This window comes from Zeugodacus cucurbitae, chromosome 3, assembly GCF_028554725.1.
Source record: "Zeugodacus cucurbitae isolate PBARC_wt_2022May chromosome 3, idZeuCucr1.2, whole genome shotgun sequence".
Taxonomy (NCBI): domain Eukaryota; kingdom Metazoa; phylum Arthropoda; class Insecta; order Diptera; family Tephritidae; genus Zeugodacus; species Zeugodacus cucurbitae.
Window position 1 is genome coordinate 29,585,407 of NC_071668.1, and position 13,230 is coordinate 29,598,636.

The following is a 13,230-nucleotide window of genomic DNA, read 5'->3' on the forward strand; positions in this document are numbered from 1 at the left end:
GGGAAGCATTTCTTTTTCATTCTTGGAAAGACTTACGCGTTAACTATTCGAGCGAGGCTTTATAAATGGCAGATTCATTTTTTTTATTTTTAAGACTTCTTTTTCAAAAACTCTAACATTAATGGATTTGCAAATCCCTGGATCAACCATATGTCACGCGCCATATTGGTAATTAATAATTAATACAGTCGCAGATATACTTATTATTGACATGTCGAAGTTTGATATTATTACACTTGTAAGAAAACCCAAATTACTGATTTTATACCAAAACTATACTACCTTCATGATTGCAAATTTCAAAATACAAAATTTTTACAAATCACATCTTAACTTTTCAAGAAATCGTGTACACCGACTTAAAAAAATGAGTTTTGAGATAAACGAGTTGAAGGTTTTTTATTCAAACTGACGTGTCCTGATGGGCAGAACTTCCAAAGGGTTTATCTATACCACTATTATAAAAAGGAAAGATTTGTATGTATGAATAAACGCAAAACCTACTGTGCCGATTTCGAAAATTCTTTCACCATTGGAAAGCTCCATTCACCCCAAGTAACATAGGCTATATTCTTTGCTAGAATATCAACTTTCTGGAAATAGTTAATAGTTAGAATCTTAATCTGAAACTGAAAATCGTCTTGCAAGTCATTCTCTTCGCATCGTAATCGCGTGCCAGAGAGTCGAAAAAACGTATAACTTTTGAAATGTTTGTTTAAACCCGTGCGAAGCCGGAGCGGTCTGCTAGTTTCATATAATTTTGCTCGGATCGATTATATATTTTTGGATAATATTTTAAACAGAGTGTACAATTTAATAAGAAATTGTTTTTTTGTTTCAAATTTTCAAATTATGAAACCCTAACACCTTATATTGGTATATTGACAGAGTCGAAAAGGCAATATTCTAGCGTCTCATTACCGTTCGACCTAGAACTGTTCCCAGCTGAACTGCTAGCTGGTCTGCCTTTGCGATTCCCTCTATACCCGTATGTCAAAGTACCCGGATGATATTTCCTAAATTGGCCACTAAGAGTCTGTTGATACTTCTTTACATAATGGTACGTCAAATTTTCATTTACGAAATTGATAGGTATATTATATTGACAACTCTTTCCACACTGACATCATTGCTTCCCAGGTCTTGCTGGTTTCAGCTTTTTACTTAAAGGGTTTACATTACCTATTTTGAATATATTTTTAAATATAAAAATTAATGATTTATTTTAGACATTTAATTATCCTAAAAATACACATTTAAGGAGGGATTACTGCAACACTGATTACTGAAATTACTGACGAAGAAAAAACTTGAAAATTGGAATCGAAGTATTGAAAATTGGCTAAGAAGCAGAAAAATACAAAAATTTCGAGGCAGTTTTTTAATAGTTGTAATTCAAAAATAAAATAAGTTGTCTCAGTCTTTGTAAAAATCTCTAAAAGCTTGCAAAAATTGCATTAAAATCGGTTGAGTAGTTCTTGAGGAACAACCGACTGTGAAAACATAGTTTTCTGAAAAATGCGTTTAAAGTTTCGAGTGACAATAAAGCTACCCTGGAGAGCTTTTAGGCAAGCATACACACGATGTTTGTTGTTCATCTATTATAATAGATATAATATAAACTAAATTATAATTATTAATTCCATTGATTATCAAAAACAAAAAAGTTCTAATCGTGCTAATTTCCTCTTTTTTCCCTTTATCAAATAAACATTTCTTTCGATTATTAAATCCCAATCGAGGTGAGTAAGAATTGGTATTTTTGTGACGCAACTGTAGAATCCATGCTATGGAACTCACAATAACAACACCAGCCGCAAGGCAGTAGCATTATCGTTTGCTTGCAACCACAATAAAAACAACAACAAGTGTCAACCCTCAATTACGCTTTAGTTTTCACACTGACTGTCACATCGTCAGTTCGACAATAGGCGCACTTTCATGCGCCACTTAACAACAATAACAAAAACCAAATGAAACAGTGCGTGACGCAACGCAGCATAATAACGAAACAACAACCACCCGAACGAGCACCTTCAGCCTTTTGCAATTTTTCGCTGTGCAAAGAGCTGCCTTTGCTAAAGTTCTGGCGGACTGAGGACTGCAGACAACCAGGCAGGCAGCCAGTGGCCTACAGCTGGGAACAACAGCCAGCCATCATATAAGCATATTGGTTTGTTTCTTTGTGTGCCAGCTTGTTGTGGCCCTTGCTTGATATGCCCTTCCACATATCTATTCAGCATTACTGCCATCCATCCTCTTTGTCCGCCGCTCGTTTGCGCGACTACTCGTTGTTTTTGTCGACTGTTCGTTGCGGCAGTCACACTGTTGGGCTGTCGCATATCCATAATTTGCTGCTCGCTTGTTGTTGTTAGCGCAAATGCGCGCTCGTCTTGGCAGCGAGCGTCTGCATGCAGTTCATTTCGCCATCGGCACTCTGTTCTGCCACTTGGATTCTTCGATGTCGCTGCTTAGTTTAGCAGCCGCTGTTTGTTGTTACTGCGCTGCTTTAGCGGCAGTGTTGTCTGTGTAATGGCCTCTAGTCAGCTGCCATATCTGCGGCTGAGACGGACGGACGCTGCGGCAGTGGTAATGACTTCGTCTGCAGTGCATCGCATTGTTCTCATGACCAACTGTCGACTTCTGTTCGCCTGTTGGCGGACACCTCAGAAAATGTCGAAATTTCATATAGAATTCCCACGGCCAGTATTTTCCCACAGTGTTTTAAAGCTGCAAAGGCAGCGGCGGGCTCGCTCGTTCGTCTTTCCGTTCGTTCGTCCGTCCACCAGTCTGTGTGCCAGCCCGTCTGTGGTCTTTTGTGGCAGAACAGTGTACTCAGTAGGTAGCAAAGTGTTGTTGTCGTTTGTAATGCTGTTATTGTTTTGTTATTGTATTTTTCCCTCTGCCCATTTCTCTACCACAACACGATCTGATGGAGCTGGTTGTCTGTCAGCCGGTTTAGTTGTTTAGTCGGAAGGTTGCTGAAAGGCCATGAAGTATAGGCGGATCCGCGCAACGTTCGGTGAGATGACGAGCTAAAAGGACGGACGGTCGGTGAAAAGAATCGCTAAAGCAGCAAGACCTCTACGTCGGGCAAATTTACAAAGAATGAAGTGAAGATGTCTTCTACAGCAACAATTGCAACTCTTGAGAGTGTGTGTTTCCAAGTATGCCGCGTGTAGCATTCCAAAACAACAGAAAAAGTATAAACAGTACCCGTGGAGTTATGCGAGGCAGCAGCGACAGCCAACAACAACAATTGTCGCCAATGTCATTGGAGTTGGAGACTGTTTTTTGTTGCCATCCCATATAGCTGCTTTTGCATAGTTTTCACAGCTGTTTGCAATGTCGCATGGCTTTATTGTTATTTTTGTCGACATTGTATTTTTCATAACGTTTGTTTTATTCCCCTACTATTTAGAATGAAGTTGTTCTTCATATTCGATATCCGGGGCATTGAAAAGTTATAGTCCGATTTCGACAATTTTTTTCACAAGTGATGCCACGGATCATATACAGTATTTGTGTAAACTTTTATTTCCTTATCTTTATTGTTTCTTTATGTATACCTTTGTATGGTAGGTGGGCGTGGTTATTATCCGATTTCTTTTATTTTGGACTGTATTAAGAAGTGGCTAAAAGAAACGACTGCAGAAAGTTTGGTTTGTATAGCTTTGGTTTGCCATGGCCCTTACTAAAACGATACTTTGTACCAAATATTACTTTTATAACTTTGTTTTTGGCTTAGTTATGACACTTTATGTAATTTCGGTGATCGCCATTTTGTGGGCGTGACAGTGGTTCGATTTTGCCTATCTTCGAATGCAACCCTCTCAGGGTCCCAAGGAACATGTGTACCAAGCTTCGTCAAGATAGCTCAATTTTTAGTCAAGTTATCCGTCGTCACACGGATCATTTTGATATATATAACCCTATATCTAACTCGTTTAGTTTTATGACTTACAAACTACGTTATGTGAACAAAACTATAATACTCTCTTAGCAACATTTGTTGCGATTGTATAAAAACCCAAGGCAGCAAACAATGTAATGATAGTTGCTACCCTGCTAGAAAACGCTTGGATTTGGTTCTTTCGCACCAACTGACTAATAAAGATACTCCATGTGCACGTTTAAGTTCACTTCTATAACTGCAATTCAACTTTAAAAGCGGATGTCGATGAATAGAATTGCGAATGTGTTGATTTTTGTTGTTCCTAAAGGTTAAAGGATTGTGAGGATGGGGTAATATGTTGAAGTGCACGCAGGTGAGGAAAGTTTCTGACTGCTATTTACTTGGGAGTGGCCATGATCAATTCTTTTACATATGGCTCAAGCAGCTCACGACTGATGAGAGAAGGCGAAACCCGATTTTAGGGTTTAAGAGCCACTACATAAAAAACCTGTCCCAATGGAAAATCAAACAGAGCCTCGGATTAGGAAACCTTCTTTGACGACCCCTGAAAAAGATTTATGAATCATAATTGAGGACATGCACCTGGAATGTCCGTACCCTTAATTGGGAGGGTGCCTCTGCCCAGTGGGTTTATGTCCTCATACAACTAAAGGCTGACATCACCACCATTCAAGAAGTACGATGGACGGGACGAGGACGGAAGAAGGTGGGTTCTCTAGCTACAATACGCATCAAAGTAAAGCTTTTCAACATATCGATGACTTGCGCTCACGTCCCAACGGAAGATAAGGACCATTCAATGCGGTGAATTCCAATTCCAATGCGGTGAAGAACTGATAAGGTGCATGTATCAGATTCATTGCAAAATATGGCCGGACGAAAGCATGCCTGACGATGGAAACCTAAGTGTGCTCGGACTAAGGGAGATCCCACAATCTGCGCTAATTAGCGTACTGTATGAAAGACTGAAGCCCAACGTCAATAAAGGCCACTCAGAAGAATCACTCTTGTCAACATATGCTACTTTGAACTGAGTAGGCAATTGAGTAAAAGTCTTCTCCCGACCTGCTTTATAGTGCAGAAGCGTAGACGATGTCGACATCCGATGAGTCGGAACTAAGGTTGAGAAAGATTTTACGGAAGATTTACGATTCTTTAAATATTGGCAACAGCGAATACCACGAACGATGGATCGGTGGTATGTACAAGCTATACGAAAACATTGACTTACCTCAGCGAATAAAAAGAAAAAAATCTAAATAAATTCTAGCTTCTAAGCGTTTCCCTGCAGGGTATTCACACATTAGCATAGATATTTATGTATATGTGTGTTGATACATAATTTCGTCGCTGTTTCCACAGCTACCGCTCCGTTTATCTCTACTATGCAATTCGGTCTGTCAGTTGTTTTATTGCCAACACTACAATTTCCACAGTGTGTTTCTTTGCTCCTAATCACTTATATTTTACCATTTAACTCTTGCTTTCTACACAATAATTCACGCCAATCAAAAGACGGTACGCACATGTCCAGCACCATAGACGTCACACATCAATCGATCAGCACATCAACACATCACATCACATCAAGTTATCAACGCATCATCTGAACGACCGCGGGCGGTATGTCATCAAAGCGTTCAACCGCCAGTGAAGTCGACTCGTTGGTCTGTCTGCCCAACACTCGTGTATGTTTGCATGTGGTTGCAGTGTGGCTTATGCTTTGCCCCCAATCCAAGTTCATTGTTCCTGAATGTGTTGAGGCAGCCGCATCAACTTGCAGCACTTGCACTCATCACTCAAGCGGCGAAACGCTGGGAGCAGTGTGCAGTGTGCAGCATACGAGTGTTGTTGTTGTAGCATTTTGCAATTACACAAACTTGCCGCATCTTTCAATGTTGTTTGCTTTTGTTTTTATTTCCACCTATTTGTTTTATGTTTGTTGCATGCGGTTTCCTTGGCCTGCATGTCAACAACAGCCGAACAACAACAATCCCATTGCTGGAAAGCGAAAAAAACAAACGCCAACAACAAAGCAAAGCATCGACATTACAACAATGAGTACAATCAACTAGTCAAGAGTAATGAAAATGTAGAAGGAAATAAATAAGATCCAACAGCGGATAAAATCGGCCTTGTGGTCTCTTCTATTGTCTCTGGTGTTGTTGCTGTTCAACAATGTTTATGTTTTGTGCAGTTGTTGCTGTTGGCGCTGGCACTGTGAATGCATGTTGCATGTTAGAGTTGCTTGAAGTTGCAGCGCTTTCAGCTGCTACCGCTCGATTGTTTACGGTGTTGCGGTGTTAACTTGAGGCTGGCATTGTTGGCACACAAAAGATGGTCTTTGATATTACTTTTTTCTTTTAAGTTGTTAAGTCGCATTAATGGACTGAAACAAATGAAAGCTATGGGTGTAACGAAACTCATTAACATATCACCAAGTGACCTCACGCATTTTAATTTCTTCCTGACGAATTTTCACATTTCGAATTTACAGTACATATGAATGAAGGTATAGCTTTACTATTGTTTCTTCAGATTCACATATGGAGAATTGCACCTACTTTTCACGTCACGAGCATAGTTTGTTGCAGAAACTTTTTAAGTTTTTTGAATTAATCCAACTGAGGTCTCATGTTGTTGAGATAGATGTAAGTTGGATCTGTGGCAAATATGTACAAGGCTATACATTTATGTAATATCTTCTGGCATTAATGTACTCTTTTATTATACGCAATAGTGTTTAAATTTAAGAAAGTTTTTTTGGAAACTTGATTTTATTATATTTCCAAGTATACTGGGTAGTATTCGTGTTTGCCTCCAACGTCAGTCTCCAACAATTTCTTCCGGTTCTTATATCTCAAGAGAATGTTTGTTTGAAGTAAAAGGTCAATGGTACAAAACTAGAATCGAAAAGTTGGAAGATAGCATTGACCGGATCGCCTATGAATATGGAAAAATAGAATTTTTCCAAAAAATTGTTTTCCTTTAAATCGATACGCAATTTCACCTTCGATATTCGTACGAAGTTCATTAATCGTCGTTGGCTTGTTGGCATAGAACCACATATTGTCCAAGTCCATATCATCCAATTCAGGCCAAACAATTTCTGTTATCATTGAGTAGCGATTCCCATTCACAGTAACGTCCCGGTCTTGATCATCACAGAAACCGTATTTTTTTCGGGATGCAATGATGACTCATGGAGTTCGTGTGGGTTGCTGTCTGACCAATAAAGCAAATTTTGCTTTTTGACAAACCCATTCAGAAAATGAGTCAGAAATGAGAAGGATTGAACGTAGCGCTCTATAAGTTGAGGCCACTGACTCCGAGTTTCGGAAGTAATAGTTCAAACACCCAACGACTCAAAACTATAGACCGAGAGAGCCGACACGACCTATTTATACTGTTTGAACTATAAATTTAAATAATTTCGACAGGTTGATGGATCATATATCTTTTCATCATGACATGGCAATTCTTACTGAAGAGAAGAAAAAAAAAGAGCGGGAAAAATATAGTGTCGTTTGCTGGTTCTATCCGTCTACTTTTGTAGCATCCCTTTTGAAAAACCCTTTATTTGTATTCCTTAAAAAAGTCATGAAATATATTCTTGAATGTGACTCTAATAATTCCTATATATCAGCATTTATTAAGATCTAGAATCTAACCAACATTTTTTCATCTTATGTATATTACTTCTTATAAAAACTAACGGCTTTAATCTATACGTAAAGCGCCGTCTCTACAATACTTTCGTTTTCGATTTGCTTATCTTATTGAGATCGCTTTTATCATCTTTATATATAACATTTTTCTGTTCGTCTTAACCGTTTTGGTGTGTCTTTAGTTGAATTCGATAATGTTTTGTAGTCATCATTCGGTCCAATTGCAATAGTGTATTTGATCAATTTTAAATTTATAAATTTATTAGATGTTTTATAATTGCCAAAAATATATGGTCCTATTGTTATTATATAGAAACCGACTAAAGATATATAAAATTGAACCAAGTCAAAGTAAACCTGAACCGATTTCATTCATTTTCACCAGCAAAATAAAAAACCTATAATGTGGGAGCTAGGAGATGATATTTTTGAAAAACCTATCATTAGGTATATCGGCGCTAGGAGATGTTATGACCCGATTTTAATAATTTTTGGAACAGAGACACACTATTAGAAGAAAATAATTTCCTCTGAATTACATTAAATTATCAGAGAGATTTACCCATATTTTCGGTTAAAATTTATCCTTAGGCGCTCAGTTCAACATGTTCGATATCTGGGGCCTTGAAAAGTTATTATGTTCGTTTTCGACAATTTTTCACAAGTGAAGCCAGAGATGATATACACTATTTGTGTAAAGTTTTATCCGTTATCTCCATTGGTTCCTTATGTATACATTATAAAGTGAAGGAATCAGATGGAATTCAAAATTGAGTTATAAGGAAAGTAGTCGTGGATGTGAACCGATTTCGCCGTTGATTTATCCGTGTTATCAGGGTGTCAAGAAAATATTATATACCGAATTTCATTCGACTCGGTCGAGTAGTTCCTGAGATATGGTTTTTGACCCATACGTGGGCGATGCAACGGCCATTTTCCATTTTGTAAAAAAATCTCAGTCCTTTTGCAATTTCTTCTGTAAAATTTAGTATTTCTGAGTATTTTTCGATAGTGAGATAATCCACTTTTAGTAATTTTCAATCTAACCTTTGTATAGGAGGTGGGCGTGGTTATTATCCGATTTCAACTATTTTCATGGTGTGTGGTGGGGTACGTAAGAGAAGCGACTGTTGAAAGTTTGATTTATATAGCTTCATTGGTTTGCGATATATATATAAATAACCGATTTGGGGGCGGGGTCACGCCCACTTCCCCAAAAATATTACATCCAAATATGGTCCTTCTTAGTGCGATTCTTTGTACTAAATTATACTTTTATAACTTTATTTATGGCTTAGATATGACACTTTATGTGATTTCGGTTTTTGCCATTTTGTGGGCGTGGCAAAGGTTCGATTTTGCCCATCTTAGACTGACAGACGGGCATCCGGATTTCAACTCGTCTCGTCATCCTGATCATTTTGATATATACAACCTTATATCTAACTCGTTTAGTTTTATAACTTACAAACAACCGTTATGTGAACAATACTATAATACTCTCTTAGCAACTTTTGTTGCGAGAGTATAAAAAGCATACTACATTCTCCCAAAGTTGGATGTTTACATTTCCCTCTCTATCCATCTACCGAACTTTGCTCTGCATCTTTCAAGCGGAAGTACTGGGCATAGAGAAGGCTAGTGAAGCTCTATTAAATAACCATGACCATGGCCTTGTCGTCGCCCATGACTAATGCCAGCATAGTTCATAACTGCAAGAAGGCTCTGAGCTCACTGGAGGACAAACTCCACCTAGACTTTATATGTGCTCTCGGCCATCGGAACATTTACAGTAACGAAAAAACATATGCAAAATAACTAAACAGATATGGCAAAAATATTGCAAGAGAAGAACTAAAAGTTTATTAAATAGGTCCCGGAAAAGTATTTTCAGACTTACAATTGACACATAACTCTTGGAATCAGGCATCAAACCTTGAATAGATGTCTAATTATGTAGATGTAATTTCATCGAAAGCACAATACTATTCTACTACTAGTCTACTATTGGTACACTACAGTCTGTCGGGTCCATTGGTATATGTATAACCTTTGGAACATAAGAATACAATTGGTTTGTTTAAAAATATAAAAAGCATTTTGTATATTGAATACAAATTTTTCCAAGCCTTTTCTAATTAGCTTAATTAAATGCAATTAAGCACTATTAATAGAATCCACCCTTTTTGTAAAATTTCCACCCCCGATTTTGCAGCATATCACATTCCAAGGACGGTCGTTGGCTTTTGTGATAAAATAAACCACCACACATGTTGAAATTTCTCAGACAATTGAAAATATATCCACTTGAAATACAATACTTACTTGTACGATGTACAAAGAGTGCTCGGTTTGAGGGAAGCAGATAACACAAGAGAATTAAGCAAAACGTAAACAAGTTTCAAATAATCCCTCATAAAGTCTTCAACGATTTTCGAGTAATCCCTATAAATTATGCTGAAACACTTCGCTAATCTAGATAAACCGCCTTCTCTCTGCTGTTGATAACACAATGTATTAAACTTTGACACTGCGCAATTTCGACTCCAGCGTGCTTACTCCACTTTCCAGCAACGATCCAGGCAGTTAACCTTATTTCGTGTCACCTTTTCAAAGTTCATTCAACAGGATAGCAGAAATTGGAAATGAACGCCTTTGCTTTTGCATACTCCATATTGACTTACCAAAAACATAATTATATGTGTTAAGAACGAAAAAAGAAGAGAGCACAGCAAAGAGCGTCTTCATAAAATGGGGCAAGTGCAAGTATAAGAAGAAGGGACAAACTCAAACGTGCGCGCCTGTGTGCATTGAAACGTGTTAAGCGTAGCAAACGTGCCACCCTGAAAGTTTTGCGGAATCAGCGGCGAAAATTGTGGTTGTCAGAAGCGCATGGTCTCCTTCGAAGCACTCTTCAAGGAGCAAGTGGTAGCTGAAGTAGTTAGAGAATGATTGCTCTTTTTGTTGAACTAAATGTAGTGAAGATTTTAAAGTCAATTGCGGTAGTAAAACAAAAGATCCCAATAGCGTTTGAAACTACTCCGTTATAGATTGGCAGTGTGGTTCGCATTAAGCGTTCAATGTGATTTACAAATTTTTTCCAGTTTAACGAAAATAATAATAATGAAAAGAATAAAGACGTAACCACCCCAAATGTGACGATTTGAAATTTTCAAATGTGCTACTACAAGGACTATGAACTCACTAGCGCTCACATCACATGAAATGTCAGTACTCATCTTTGTATGCTCAATGCTCATCTTCCACGACTACTCCATTCACTGCATGACCATGAACTTATCAACTTCACGCCAATGAACGCTCGTTCGTTCGTTTGCTTTTGCACACACTCGATGGCATTGTACGCCCCGGGGCGAATGCCCGGGCTGGCTCGTCGCCTTCGTGTTTGTTGGTGTGTGGCACTACAGAAAAATCCTTGAAATCCACGACTAACCAGGAGTGCAGTTTCTATTGAACAAGAACAACGCGAAAACTTCACATCTTCGTTTGGCGGTCAACTGTACTCGTCGTTCAGTCTGCTAGCGGTCGCCAGGCTGAGCTGAACTCAGCTTGCTAGCGATTGCAACTACAACAGTTGGTGGAGGTACCCAACCCATTTTTGATAGCAACGGAGGCAACAGCATGCAGGGGCTCGTCTGCACCGATTTGCGAGTATTATATTGCTTGTTAGAGCAACAGGAATATCAGCGCCTTCTTCAAAGGTCTGCCAGTTAGCAAACCTGACTGTTGACTGCACGCCACTTGCCTTTAACGAAGCTGTGCCCTTGGTGCTGCAGCAACAAATCGAAGTGAGCCAATGTTGCGTCAGTTTGTATATCGGTGCACAATTTACCATGGCTTGAATGTGGGTTATGTTGCCGCCTCTCTGCTCTCTGCTTTTGGTGCAGACTTTGGCTCTGGTTCTGGCCCGTTCTGTAGTTAGCGTTTGTGTACCAACAGCGCTTTAGGCTTGCTGTTTCAAGGCCATCTTTGACGATGCCTTTGCCTCGCGCATGTCGTTGTCATTGAACTTTGGCCATTAGAAGTCTAAGTCAGACACTAAAACGAACGCCTGGACGGCATGTCGAAACATACTTATTGCTCAGATTAAATGCGTTCGTTGACGCTGTGAACTTAAGCATAAATGTCTGGCTTATTATCAATAAAGTAGTGTGTTTGCCTTAGTGACAATGAACTGTTGCTTGAATAAACTAATATTTTTGAAAGAGGAGAGAAGGTCGTGGTAATATAAAATACTGCCTCCCCTCTTTATCAAATCGATTAACCCCATTGCTTGTTAGAGCAGAAGTTCAGGTTTAGGTTTAGCATTACTGCTGGATATACTGGAGAAATATATAAAGCCTTAATAATTACTTAAGACTGCCGATATATGTAAATAGGAGGATAAACTTGTTTGCCAGTAAGAACCACAGAAATGCTATAGCCAAGCGCGTATTTCAAAGATAATTTGTAGTAATGAGCTGAACTTGGTAAGTACAATAAACAATGGTGGTCTTCCTCCATGATTCTACTCGTTTTTATCCTATGTTAAATCGGAACGACTAGTATGCTTCTGGGCGCTTCAACCAGGAATGTCCTAAATGAGTAGTTGTCCCTACTTTTTTGCTTGTCCAAAATTGTATAGCCTGAGATGGACCTAAGTTAGTACAATTCTTGGACATCCTGATATTACAGTTTTAACGGCTACTTCCTACCTATATAACTCAACATTAAATTCCATTTGATTATTTCAATTTTTTATATATATAAATCAAGCATCAATATCTAAATAAAAGTTTGCACAAATAGTGCATTAAGGGCGTGACATCACTGGTCTAAAAATGGTCAAAATCGGGTCATATGTTCAAGGCCTAACAGACCGACGGCCTTATCGAAAATATCGGTAAATCTCTCAGGTATCCTAATGAAAAGGGATATTATTCTGGTAATAATGTCATAAGGTGCCAAAAGTTAATTTTAAACATATAATCTTGTATGTACATAGTATTATAGTATAATGTTGAATTTGGATAAAATCGTTGTAAGAATTGCCTCAGTCCCCTTATATTATATATAAGTTTCCTTATTCTAGTGAACCTTATTCTTCTTAAAATTTCGTGAAAAACGTATTATATTACCTATTCCTATTCTCAGCCCCAATATACCCAACATAATGATGAAATTTATATATGAAATCAGTCTGCATTTTGATTGTACTTTACTTTGTTGTTTATTGTTCACCCGACTTGAATTTAGTTAACTCCATGAAACTTGAAACCTTACAAACGCAATTTAAAGGGAGTAATCTCTCAGTTTTCATGATATCTGAATTTGAATCAATCAAATATTATGGGATATCCAATCCCATGTAAAAATTCTAAATTAAATTGCCATTTTCTAAAGTTTTCATGCATTCTTGTAAAACGAATATACGGTTCTCTGTCCAACCAGAGGTCTTATAGACCAAATACGTTATTTTCGTAAAAATTCATACTTCATACTTTTCGTTAGTTCTCACATAGTTTATAACGAAATTGGTTTCGCTTAATACTATGAATTTATTATGTCTGTGGAATATCCTAATTTGAAACCAAGAATCATATACGATGATTAATATTAAAATCGGTTACTTTAATATTTGTACGA